At 52.9% G+C, this 11,542-nt stretch overlaps 1 protein-coding gene across 5 annotated transcripts in view; it reads left to right on the top strand.

The window, feature by feature from the left end:
• The first annotated feature begins 2,908 nt into the window (after positions 1 to 2,908).
• Znf536 (zinc finger protein 536) overlaps positions 2,909 to 11,542 on the top strand; it is a 531,971-nt gene continuing 523,337 nt past the window's right edge. For 2 of the 5 annotated variants that reach the window (XM_045154931.1, XM_045154932.1), the window contains exon 1: positions 7,068 to 7,128. The gene's annotated coding sequence lies outside the window, so the exon portion shown is untranslated. Of the gene's footprint in view, positions 3,022 to 6,393; positions 6,432 to 7,067; positions 7,129 to 11,542 lie in introns of those variants that run through there. The other 3 variants (XM_045154929.1, XM_045154926.1, XM_045154928.1) reach the window with 3 other exon arrangements.

Genomic DNA, 11,542 nt, shown 5'->3' with positions numbered 1-11,542 from the left:
TAAAGAGAGGACGGTACTTAATAGGTTGGTATTGTATATATGTAATTACAATGATTGAGATGGGGAGGTAATATGATGGAGAATGGAATTTCAAAGGGGAAAGTGCAGGGGGGGGGAGGGAGGGAATTACCATAGGATATTTTTTATAATTATGGAAAATGTTAATAAAAATTGTGAAAAGAAAAAAAAAAGGGCTGGAGGGATGGCTTAGTGGTTAAGGTGCTTGCCTGCAAAGCCAAAGGACCCAGGTTTGATTCCCCAGTACCCAAGTTAGCCAGATGCACAAGGGGGCGCACGCGTCTGGAGTTCGTTTGCAATGGCTGGAGGCCCTGGCGCACCCATTCTCTCTCTCTCTCTTTCTCTCTCTGCCTCTTTCAAATAAAAACAAAAAATTTTAGAAATAATCTCGGACATAAGCGATCCACCTGAGAGCTGCAGAACATACCGGGAAGTGCTTCTAGGTGGGGGATCTGTGGGGGCCCTCCCTGCCTTAGTGGGACACATTGAGGGCTCAAGGTTCTGTCCCTGGAGGACATTAGGCCTTTTCTTACTGTCACCTGGCCTTCCACCCTGGCCTTCATTCCCTCCAGCAGCAAGGGTGGCCCACTGCTGCCGGGGGAGCGGAGGGGAGGGCAGTGTATAGCCCAGCGCTGCCGACAGGGGGCGCCGGCGGGTCTCGCTCCAGCTGTGGGCTGGGCTCAAAGCTGTGGGCCTTGATTCCTGGCCGTGGGAAGTAGGAATCCAGCAGATGTAGACCCACCAGACCACACAGACCTTTGGTGGACCCCCAAGGGACCCCAGCCGAGGTCACAAATGCAGGGCGATGGGCGCCTGGGGTCTCCAGCCTGGAAGGGACTTTCCAGACCAGCTTCTGTGAACACTGCCTGAGACCTCAGGAGGGTGCCAGGGTGCCCTTGTATGCTCCCAAGGCCTCAGCGGGTGGGCTGGCGGCTGGAGGGTTAAAACGAGGCTGCTACCCCCCATTCTGTCCCAGAGAAAGTGCCTTTTCTCCAAGTCCATATGGCCACTTCCTTTGGACTTGCTCGGCCTTGCTTGCCTCTTTGTCGGAGCTGTCACTTTGAAAGAATCACTTGACTTACAATCACAGGTTCAAAAGACGACAGAATATAATCAGTTGATCCACGAAGAATTGAAATAAAGAACACCCCACTGTTCGGGCTATCATTCCCATAGAGATAGTGATATCATTGATGTGATTGCATGATAATTTCTACACAAGGAAAAAAAAAACCTTGTGTTTTGGAATTTGCTCAAAGAGTATTTCAGGCTCATCAGATTGGAAAATACAAACTGAATTCCTAAACTTTTTTGGGCACGCAGGATATATGTATATATAAACACTAGCACTCTTGAGATCCCAGCGGACTTTAAAGAGTCTCAGAGAACTGACATGTCATTTTATAGCTCCCTGACCCATCCCTGAGAGAGATGAGTGTGAAATCGGAGATGGGGAAGAGAGAGAAGAGGGAAGAGAGGAAAAGTGGGAGGGAGGGAGAGGTGGAAGGATGAAAGAGAGAGAGAGAGAGAGAGAGAGAGAGAGAGAGAGAGAGAGAGAGAGAGAAGAGAGAGAACTGGAATTTGGGTTCTTAGGGCATCATAGAGGGTGTGGACAGTACTGACCAGGCCTATGCCCACCTCCAGGAGCAGAGTACCAGCAGTGAGGTGCAAGTCCAATGTGGGGACTGCTGGATGCGCTGGTACCACTGCCCCCAGCAGCTGGCTGCCAGTCGCACCTCCCCGTGGGGAGTTTCTGTGCCTTGTACCCACTCTTGAAGCGCTCTTTGCATCCCAGGAGACCCTTCAGCAGATTGGAGGGGGTGACGCTGGAAGGACCTTTTCCCTTATCTTTGTTTCTGAAGTACTGTGGCGCTGAGGTCTAAAACCCACCATTCATCTTGGGGGAACTTAGTTCCGGACAAGCTGGAGACTGCCTTACCTAGACCAGTGTGGAGCTGTTCCTGTGGCTGGGAATTCTGAATAATCAGTCTGTCTCCAACCTTCTAAACTGTGCACGACATAGGCCTCTCCCCCCCACCCCCCGCATCTCCTTTATTTGTCAACTCTTTTGGATCTAGCTTTTCTCCTATTAGCATACCCAATGTCACATGCTAGCTTAAAAAAAAAACAAAACCAAGCTGCTCATTGGTGTATCTGCATACTTCTTTTATTATTATTACTGAATTTTTTTTTTTACCCATAATGACACCAGAATCATTATATAATCCCATAACAAAGAGGCTTTTGAGGCACTAGCTTTTGTCAACTGTAGGACAGAGAATCCGTAATTGCATTATTTAGCGACCCCCCCACTCCAAACACACACACACACACACCCGTCCTTGCTCCCCTGAAACCCCAGCCTCAGCACTGAAATCTCTACCTGGTTGCCCTGGCTTAGATTATTTATCCAAACATCTGTGTCGAGGTCCAAGCCCTGCAAAGTTGCCTTAAAAAAAAAAAAAAAGAAAGAAAAGTTATTTTGCTTCCGTAATTAAGTCCTGGAAGCCCACCGCATGATGATGATGATGATGGTGGTGGGGATGGTGATGATTATTCTAGACCCATAAGGCAGAGAACCTGCGTGACGTTTTCCTCGAAGTTTAATTACCGTATGCTAATTTCCCTGCCTACTACGTGATTAATTAAAATCATATTTTCATAATCATTTGGCACTGGTATTGTTTTAGAATCACCGTGATCTCCTAAATAGTGTCTGTAAATAAAGTCGCCTCTAATGGCAGGCGCGGGAGGCGAGGCTGAGGACCTTCTTCGCGTTTGTGTCGCTGGCGATTGGCAACATAACTGCCTTATTTACATTAAATACGCCACAAGGTTACAGCGCGGATCAACGTCATTTGATCGCTGATGACTCCCTTAAACGCCCGGGCTGTGACTGATTCTCCACGTCCCAGTGTCCGCCGAGATTCACCAGCGAGTTTCTTTCCTTCGCCCCCCGCCCCCCCAAGAAAAGAAGCAGACTTTGAATAGTTTGAGAAGCAGGTAAGAATTACGCGTTTTACCCCTTTTGGTCCTTCTCTCTCTCTCTCTCTCTCTCCCTCCCTCTCTCTCCCAATCTCTCTCTCTCTCTCTCTCTCTCTCTCCCTCCTTGGCAATCGCTCTCTCCCTCTCGGCTGGATTAAAAAAAAAAAAAGAAAGAAAGAAAGAAATTCTTTAGTCAAAGACAGCAATGCGAAGTAGTGACAAGGGAAGGGGGCTGATCTATGTGTCCGTAACGAGTCTGACAATCAGAATGTAGCTCTTGGAGAATGGATAGATTTTAATAAGCGTGTTTACATGAGCCCAAGGTCAGGAGCAAGCTGCGCCGTGTTAAATGGTTTCTTAGTTGCTAGACAGAGAGAAAAAATGGACGATCACACACAACCATTCTTTGTAGATTATTATATCAAGGGTTCAGTCTCCGGCTCATCAAAGCTAAATGCCGAAAGACCTATCTAGTTGCTGTGAATTATGCCAGGGCGACAATAGAGAGCGGGTTTCTTCTTCTTCTTCTTCTTTTTTTTTTTTAATGGTACAATGCATTTCACCTACCAGATAGGGGGAGGCCGAGCTGGGGATGGGATGTCTGCCGGGGGCCGGCTGATGGGTATCGATGAACTGGGCGATTCTACGGAGAGGCTGGTGAAAGGCGAGCCTTGCCCTGCCCGGGGCCGGGGCCCGGCTGGGCGCAGTAGTCCAGGCTGTGCCGAGTGGGCGAGCGCGGCGCGCGGGCTGGGCGCCCGTTCCCCTCCTTCAGCCCCGGAAAAATGATCAAGTCAATCATGTGGACATGTTTCATTATTCATTGAACACAATCTTTTTTTTTTTTTTTTTTTACAACGCTCCGTTTACGTGCCAGACAGAGAGTTTTTTTTTTTTTTTTTTTTGCAATGTTTAAGGTAAGGCAAACAAAGGTGATGGGCAGGATGGGGAGGGGGGGCGCACGGCGCGCACGGTGGTGGAGGGGGGCGCGCGGATGGGGGCGGCGTCCGCTAGGTGGGAAAGTGAGTTTGGACTCTTGGCGAGGACCACCTCCCTCGTTCCCTCCCTCCTCCTCCTCCCCCTTCTCCATCCCCTCCCCCTCCCCCTCCCCCTCCCCCCCCACCCGCTCGGCCAGGCCTGCCGCCGGGTTCCTTCTCACCCCATCGCGGTTTAAAAAAAAAAAGGTCTAATTAAATATCCGTGGCTGTCTGTGACGTTGGCGAGAGAAGCTGTCAGCGGGGGTTCAAAAGATAATTTTTTTATTTAAAAAGAAAAAAAGGAAAAAGGAGACGCGGCGGCGGCAGCCGGCATCGAATGGCGCTGGAGAAGTTCGGCGGCGAGCGGGACCCGCGCCCCAGGCTGTCGCCTCCCCGCCCTAGCTGCGGCCCCGGGACCGTTACTTTCAAAGGGAGACCCCCGAGGGACCCCATCCCGAGCCCGCGGGACCCCGCGCCCACCCGCGGCGGGGAAACTTTGCTGGGGGAGCCTTAGGGGAGGGGAGGCTGCGCCGCGGAAACTTCTCCGGCGACTTTGCCCCGTTTGCTCCCGGGGCCCGGGTCGGAGGTGGGGAGGGCGCCCCGGACCCCCTGGTCTCTGATCAGATCTGCCCTCGGCGCGGGAAGGCACAGGGTAATTGGCCACCATTTATTTATTTATTAATTATTATTGTTATTTTCAAATCAAAGTTCGCTGATGCTTGCAGGGTGTCAAACTTGCGGGCGCCCAGGGCCGCAGAGACCTGCCATTTTGTGTTTGCGTCCGCCTTCGGCGCCCCCACCCCCGGGGGGAGACCCTGGAGAGGACCCGGCGGGGTCTGAACCCCCGACCCCCAGGATGGCCCGGGTGTCTGTCGCACCTGCTCCAGCCGGACCGCGTCCCCCCTCTGGGCCTTAAGAGGCCAGAGGCACAGGGAGAAAGAAAGAAATAAGTAACAGGTTATGGAGGGAAGTGAGCGGGCCAGTCCCGGGCTGGAGAGGCGAAGCCAATGAGAGCGGAGAAGCGCCGCGGTGGCGGGGCTCTGGAACTGGGGGGGGGGGAGGGGAGGGGAGGGGGGGAGAGGGTCGCCTGGGCAGAGTGCGATTTGGGCGGACTCACCCCTCGGCCCAGACCATGGCTGGGGCGACAACGATCATTGCTAATCAACCATCATTGCTAATAAACCTTACTGTTTGCTTCAAGTCATTTTTTTTTTTTTTGGTAAGATAAATTAAGGAAATCAGCCGTGGGCGGGACTCTGGCTGTATTTTAGGCAAAAATATAATAATATAAAATAAAAATAAAAGTTGGAGGGGGGTGGTTCTTTGAGGAGTCGAAAAGTGTCCAGATCTTGACGCGCCCATCTGTTGCAGTTTTGCAAATAATGTAAAATATACATAGATTTATCTGCTGAGATGGAGGCATGTGAAATGAGTAAGGGGAGATGGAAATAGGCTCTGGGGAAGTAAAAGGAAAAGAAAGGAAGGAAGGAAGGAAAGAAGGAAGGAAGGGGAGAGAAGGAAAAAGGAGAAGAGAGAGAGGGAGAGAGAGAGGGAGGGAGAGAGAGAATGAATGGCCTGTGTTCTCCTCCCTATAACTCTTTGAAGGAAATCCCCAAAATGTTCCTCTGGGGACAGGGGGAAAGTTGTGCATGTGTCCCCCCATTTTTCACTCCAGCATTCTGAGTCTCTCCTGCGGTCTGCTTCTCGGCCAGCGGCGTGCTCCGTGTCCCGGAGTGAGTTGTCTCCGGCAACGATGGGCGACTGGGAGGGAGGCCGGGGTCGCTGCGGGCAGAAACCAGGGCCCGGGGCCCCCGGGAGGAGCAGGGCGGGTGTGTGTGTGTGTGGGGGGCGCGGCGCGGGTGGCTGCGGCGAGGGCGACGGCCGGGGTTTTGTTTGCCGGATATTGTTATGTCTAACGGGTGCCTCCTCGCAGGAGACGTGATTTGTCAGCCGCCTTAGTTTTCACTTGAGCGGAAAACGCGGCGTCTGCGCGCGGTCCTGGCCTGCGGGGCTCCGGCGCGCGGTGCGTGTGCGTCCTCGGAGGGCGGCGCGCGGGTGGCCGCGGGGGGCACCGGCTCCGGGTGCCGGCGGGGCAGGCCGGGCGGGGGTGAAGTGCGCGCGCCGAGCCGGCCTCGGGATCGGGATCTTCCAGCGCCTTCTAGCCCGCCGCCGCTCTGCAGTTTAGCAGAAATCCGACAGGGGCCGCGTTTGCTGAGCGCATCGCGCCTCCGGGCCGCGGGAGCGGGAGCGGGCGGCCGGGCCGAGCCGAGCCGCGGAGACGCCGGGAGGGGGCCGAGGGCGGGGGAGCAGGGCGGGGAGGGGCGCGGGAAGCTTTCTGGACCCGAGTGAGCGCCGCCCCCTTGTCCCTGATGTCGCCGGCGCCCCCCGCGAGTTGGGTAGCTCCGCGCTCCCGGGCCTGGGCGCTCCCCGGGTCCCCAGAGGCAGAGGGCTTAGGTGAAGTTGGGGTGGGGTGTGCGTGCGTGGAGGAGTGCGTGCGCGTGTGGATGTGTGCGGAGAAGGAGGTTTGAGCAGGAGAGCAGAATTCCTCTCCCAGTTTGTTATTAAAAAACTGGATTGACTTTAAGACCGGCTTTGCTCACCGCTGGGGCTGGGAGGGGGGCGAGCTTTGCCCATCGCGCACATCTTTGTTCATTGTTCACTGAGTGCAAGGCAGCCGACTTAGAGACGAAAGAGAGCAACAAGGAGGGGGAGAGAGACAGAGAGAGACAGAGAGAGACAGAGAGAGAGGGAAAGAGATAAAGGCAGAGCAGGGGAGAAAGAAGAGGAGTGAGCACCCCCCCCCCCATCCTCACATCTCCTCCCGGATCGGGGTGGAGGGTTCCATAGTAAACCTTCGCACGGAAGGGTCGCCAGGAAAGTGGACATTACCGCTTTAATTAACTTCACGATGCTCTGGCGGCGGGACCTGGCGTAGCCGTGACGCGCCCCCATAAATCTGCCCGGCCCGGGGCTCTGCTCCGAGAACTCGGTACAGTAGCGGCGTCACATCCAACGCGCGCCTGCCCGGCCGGAGTCCATTTGCATAATTGGATTTTTTTTTTTTTTTTGCCTACTTCTTCCTCCCTGAAACTTGTTTGAAAACCTCGACGACCTGCACACTCAGACCTGCACACTCAAAGCCAAGTGCCAAGTAAGTGCCCCGCGGCGGCCTCCGCACATCCAGAGGAGGAGGTGAGCGCGCCAAGCCGGGAGAGGAGATGCCCGGGCTGGCGCGGCCGGCGCGGCGGGAAGACCGCCGCTGCCAGCCTGGAACTTTTCTTCCCCGCCCTGTCTCGGGACTTTTTTTTTTTTCGGGGGTGGTGGTGGTGTGTGCTAGGTGAGATGGTTGGGTCACGCGTGTACCTGTAGCGACACTGGAGAGGCGATCTTAGCGACGCGGTGGAGTTGGGAAGCTCAGGTCGCGGGCGGGCGGCGGGTCCCAGCCACCGCCGAGCTGAGAGCGGGCGGGCAGGCTGCTTGTCACGCCGCGTCGCCGCCGATACAGTGGGTCGCCAAATGCCTCCCCCATTATTCTGAGCTTTTGTGTCTCCGGGCGTGCGTGTGTGTGTGTGTGTGTGTGTGTGCCCGCGCGCGCGTGCGCGCGCGCACGCGTGTGTGTTCGGCTGTGCTTTAAAAGGAAAAATGCAGGCAAAACAAGAGCAAGGGAGGCTTCCCTGCTTGTCCCCCTTCCCCCAGCGTCATCTATTTCTATTGCTTGAAGGAGACAGTGCAAGCTGTTCAGCTGAAGACAGGGTCACCGACAGATTGACAATTTGGTTGGAAATGCTATAAATTCTCCAGCAGAGATGCAGCTGCGTGTATGCATGAAATACCCGCTTTAGCCCGACCAGGAGAGTGGCTTCTCAGTCTCTAATTATTAAAATAAAATACAGAATATATTAATTTTTATTTACAGTACGCAGGATTCTGTGAGGGAAGCCCAGTTGCTTGTGGGGGAAACTGTAACCCTAGTTTCTGTTTGCTGGACCAGCCTGAGAACTTGCAGTGGGCTAGGGCTCACCACCTTGCCTGGAAGGGACTGGCTACTCAGTTTTTCAGCCCGGGGAGTCGCAGGGGGGCGCCCCTCCCCGCTCCCCCACAGCCCTCTGGCCTCTGCTCAGAGAGAGCCTAGGGCTTCGCTAAAGGCTGCTTCGGTTATGATGTCATTCTGATAACAGAGGCAAATGTCTCCCTCCTGATTCCACCATTACCCGCCTGGCTGACTTGCTTGATAATGGTAGCGCTGCCCTCCAGCTCCCTGACAAACCAGGACCAGGAGTTCTAGGAATTAAGATACCCCCTCCACCCCACCCACTACCAGGATAGGACTAGCTTGCCAGAAACATGGCCACTGAGCCCTGCCTTTAATACTTGTCTGCCCCATGTAGACATGGGCATGTATGTTAGGCCCCTGATCTGAGGCGCCTGTTTCCCCAAAGTTTGGCAAACTTTTAGAGAGCTTTGATATATATGTATGTATATATATATATATATATATATATATATATATATATATATATATATAAAATCCCCTTCATCTAGTGAAACTGGAGCTGTGACCGGGTGGGGACATGTGGCTCTGATGTACTGTGAAGACTTCGGGTCTTAACGATCACTGTTGTATGGAAGGAGAGATTGTGACATTTGCTACCCACTTTCGGTCTATTAACTGTGACTTTATGTTAATATTACTGCAAGTAAACCAGATTTAGTGTTGATTTTTAAATAGTGTACAATGATTTAAGATTTCTTTTGATTTACTGTTCAAATGAAATTTGCATAAATGTAATGAAAATGAGCTTAACATCTGGATATATGAAAAAAAGAAAAAGGTTAGCACCTCGTATGTCATCGGCAGAGAAAGTCTTTAAAATGCTTTCACCCTAAACTAGGTTCTGGCAGGGGTGGGGCGGTGGGGGAACAGTTCCTGGAGACATAAATGGTAATTATGTAAAACCTGGAGAAAACGCTTTTGATAAATTTGCATTCTCTTGGACCAGTGCTCTGCAAACCCATCTTGTTCTCTGCCCGGAGTGTTTAACTTCTGAGCAGGCTTTAGATCCCCCAACTCAGCAACTTAACTGCTGGCCCGGCGGTCTTCACAGAAGACTTAGGGCAGGCAGTGAGCGACAGTCACGCTGGGTGATCCAAGCCAGAGGCCAACAGCCTGCATCGTAGGGGAAGACAGGAACTGGTCAAGAAGCAGGGCTCTACCAATCATGTCTGCCCACTGGGCACTAAAGACGGGCTGGCTGATCCATCAGGTTGTTTTCTGCTTTTTGTAGCCCAGGATACATTTGTACCAGCTCTGACTTATCAAATCAAAAAGCCCATTCAAGTGAATGCCAAACTCATCTCACTTTTTAAGCAAGACAAGCTTATCTCTGTGGTCGGAAAATGAGCTAAACAGCCTCAAAAGTGGTTGCCTTTTGCTTAAAAGTTGGCTGTGAATGGCACAGGTGTTTTTAAAGTGACTTGAATGGAGAGGGAAAAAAAGACAGCAATAATGCTCACAAGAATATAGATGAACTTATTTATTTTTTTAAAAAGAAGAGTATATAAAAGAAGAAAGCAAAACAGATTTATTTCTTGGTTTGAATGAGGACAATTCGAGCTTTTTAACATCTTTGGATTTAGTGTGTCTAATAAGCCTTTTAAGTAAGCAGGAATATCAGCTTGCATTTTGTTCTCAACATTATTTAAAGTGAGACTGGATGGAAATTTAAAAGAGAAGAGAGCCTCTAGCAGGTTACCTTTTGTCCATATGGAATACATAAGCCCCTCGCCCGAGCCTGTCTGCCAGGACCTGGAGCCCAGGGGTGTTGAGACCATTTTCATCCTGCCTCTGAGTGAGGTCTTTGAGTGGGTAGAGGAGCATGGGCCCTTGGCAGCCTCATGCCACCTTTCAGGTTGTGATGGCTGCATTTCGGAGTCAAAGATAAGAAGCAAGGTCTCTCACCTTGGCGAGGTGTCTGGACAGGTGGTGAGTCCACATCTGTACTACACCTTGGCATGACATGTCCCCTCAAGGGTGGGCAGTGCGGGGTGTGCCTGAGGCCACAGTGGGAGGTGGGGATGGAGAGCTCTGCCCAGCTGGGTTCACCTGATGTCTCTTGTGTGGTACCTGGTAGGGAGTTGTTTTGAGGAAGGGTTTTGCTAAGGGGCTGGGCTGGTGGTTCTGGTTTCGAAGCTATGGGCTACCGTGAGGTGCCCCTTGTTGGCGCTGAGTGTCTGCAGAGGTAGATGGACGCTGTGTACAGGGAGAAGGTACTAAGCCAGGACCTGGCGTTTGGTTGTTAAAACTGGGTTCTCAGTTGTGGTGATGGCAGGGGCATGTGTGTGCGTATGCGCGCGCATGCATACACACATGTACACACTCACGTGCAGGAGAGGGTGCTGCCTGCTGGAGGCACCTGCTGTGAGATGACTCCCCTTTCCCCCACAGTTACAGCATGCAGGAGAGGTGGTGAAGTTGTAGGTATGCATGTGGGGTACAGGAGCTGGCATAGAAATGCATGGGAAGAACCAGAGTCTGCAAGGTAACGCTTATCCTCAGGGAGTAAACCACGGGCAACACGGACCACTGTTCTTACGTACCGTCTTCTCGTATGATTGTTTAAAAATGAGGGCAGGTGTGGATGAAAGGCACTTCAGGAAGGAAAGGCCTGAGGCAAGCCACCTGCTGTGGCCCCCACAGGGCCTGGGGCAGGCCCTGCCTTAGCTAGTTTATATGATCCCTAGGCCTCTGTTGGCTGTCTGTCCCGAGTTGCACGGTCTGGGCCGAGGGCTGCTGGAGGCTCTCCTCAACTTCCACTATTACAAACTATGGCCTTTGGTCTTCCTTTTGTATTGAGTGACCCTGCAAAGCAGGGAGTACTCAGTTCTTTCCCCATGCTCTGGGTCTGTTGGAGATGCTCTCCGCATCCATCAAGTGACAGACTGTGTCTGGGGTAAGACCTTGGGTAGAACTTGCTGGAGAACCTGGCCACCATTTTCCTTCCGACCAAGGTCTCTCAGCTGTGGCACCAGGACTGCTTTTCGCTTGTGGCCATCTCTCGTGTTCATCCTGGGGTGTTTAGCGATGCCACTGCCCTCGGCCCACTAGCTGCCAGAAGCTCTCCTAGCCATCCCCATCAAACATGTCTCTAGAAATTTCCATATGTTCATTGAGCAGGGATCGGGCCCATTCTCTCCATTGCTCATGTGTCCGGTCTTGGCTTCGGCCTCTCAGATGGGGTCGGGAGGTCCGTTCAGCTCCCACCCTTAGGAAACGCAACGCTGCTGCAGGCCATCTCCTTCCAGTGCCCGTGAGACTCTGAGACCTGGCCCTGTGCCAAGTGAGGATGGATCTTGGGGTCTGAGGAGAGAGAGACTTGAATAAGAGGGTCCAGAGTTAGGCATAGGACTCTCCTCCGATGGCCTGTGGGTGAGTGAGAGAGCTATGTCTGTGGACCACAGGAGAACCAAGCAGCTGAAAGCGCCGTGGTGAGGCTGGGCTCCCTGCTGGCGGGATGAGGCCGGTCACTGGCTTTGAACAGTGGCCATGTGGGAGGCAAGGCTCCTCG

The sequence above is a fragment of the Jaculus jaculus genome, chromosome 7, assembly GCF_020740685.1.
Source record: "Jaculus jaculus isolate mJacJac1 chromosome 7, mJacJac1.mat.Y.cur, whole genome shotgun sequence".
Lineage (NCBI taxonomy): Eukaryota > Metazoa > Chordata > Mammalia > Rodentia > Dipodidae > Jaculus > Jaculus jaculus.
Note: the sequence above shows the minus strand (reverse complement) of the source record. Positions and strands in the feature narration are given on the sequence as shown.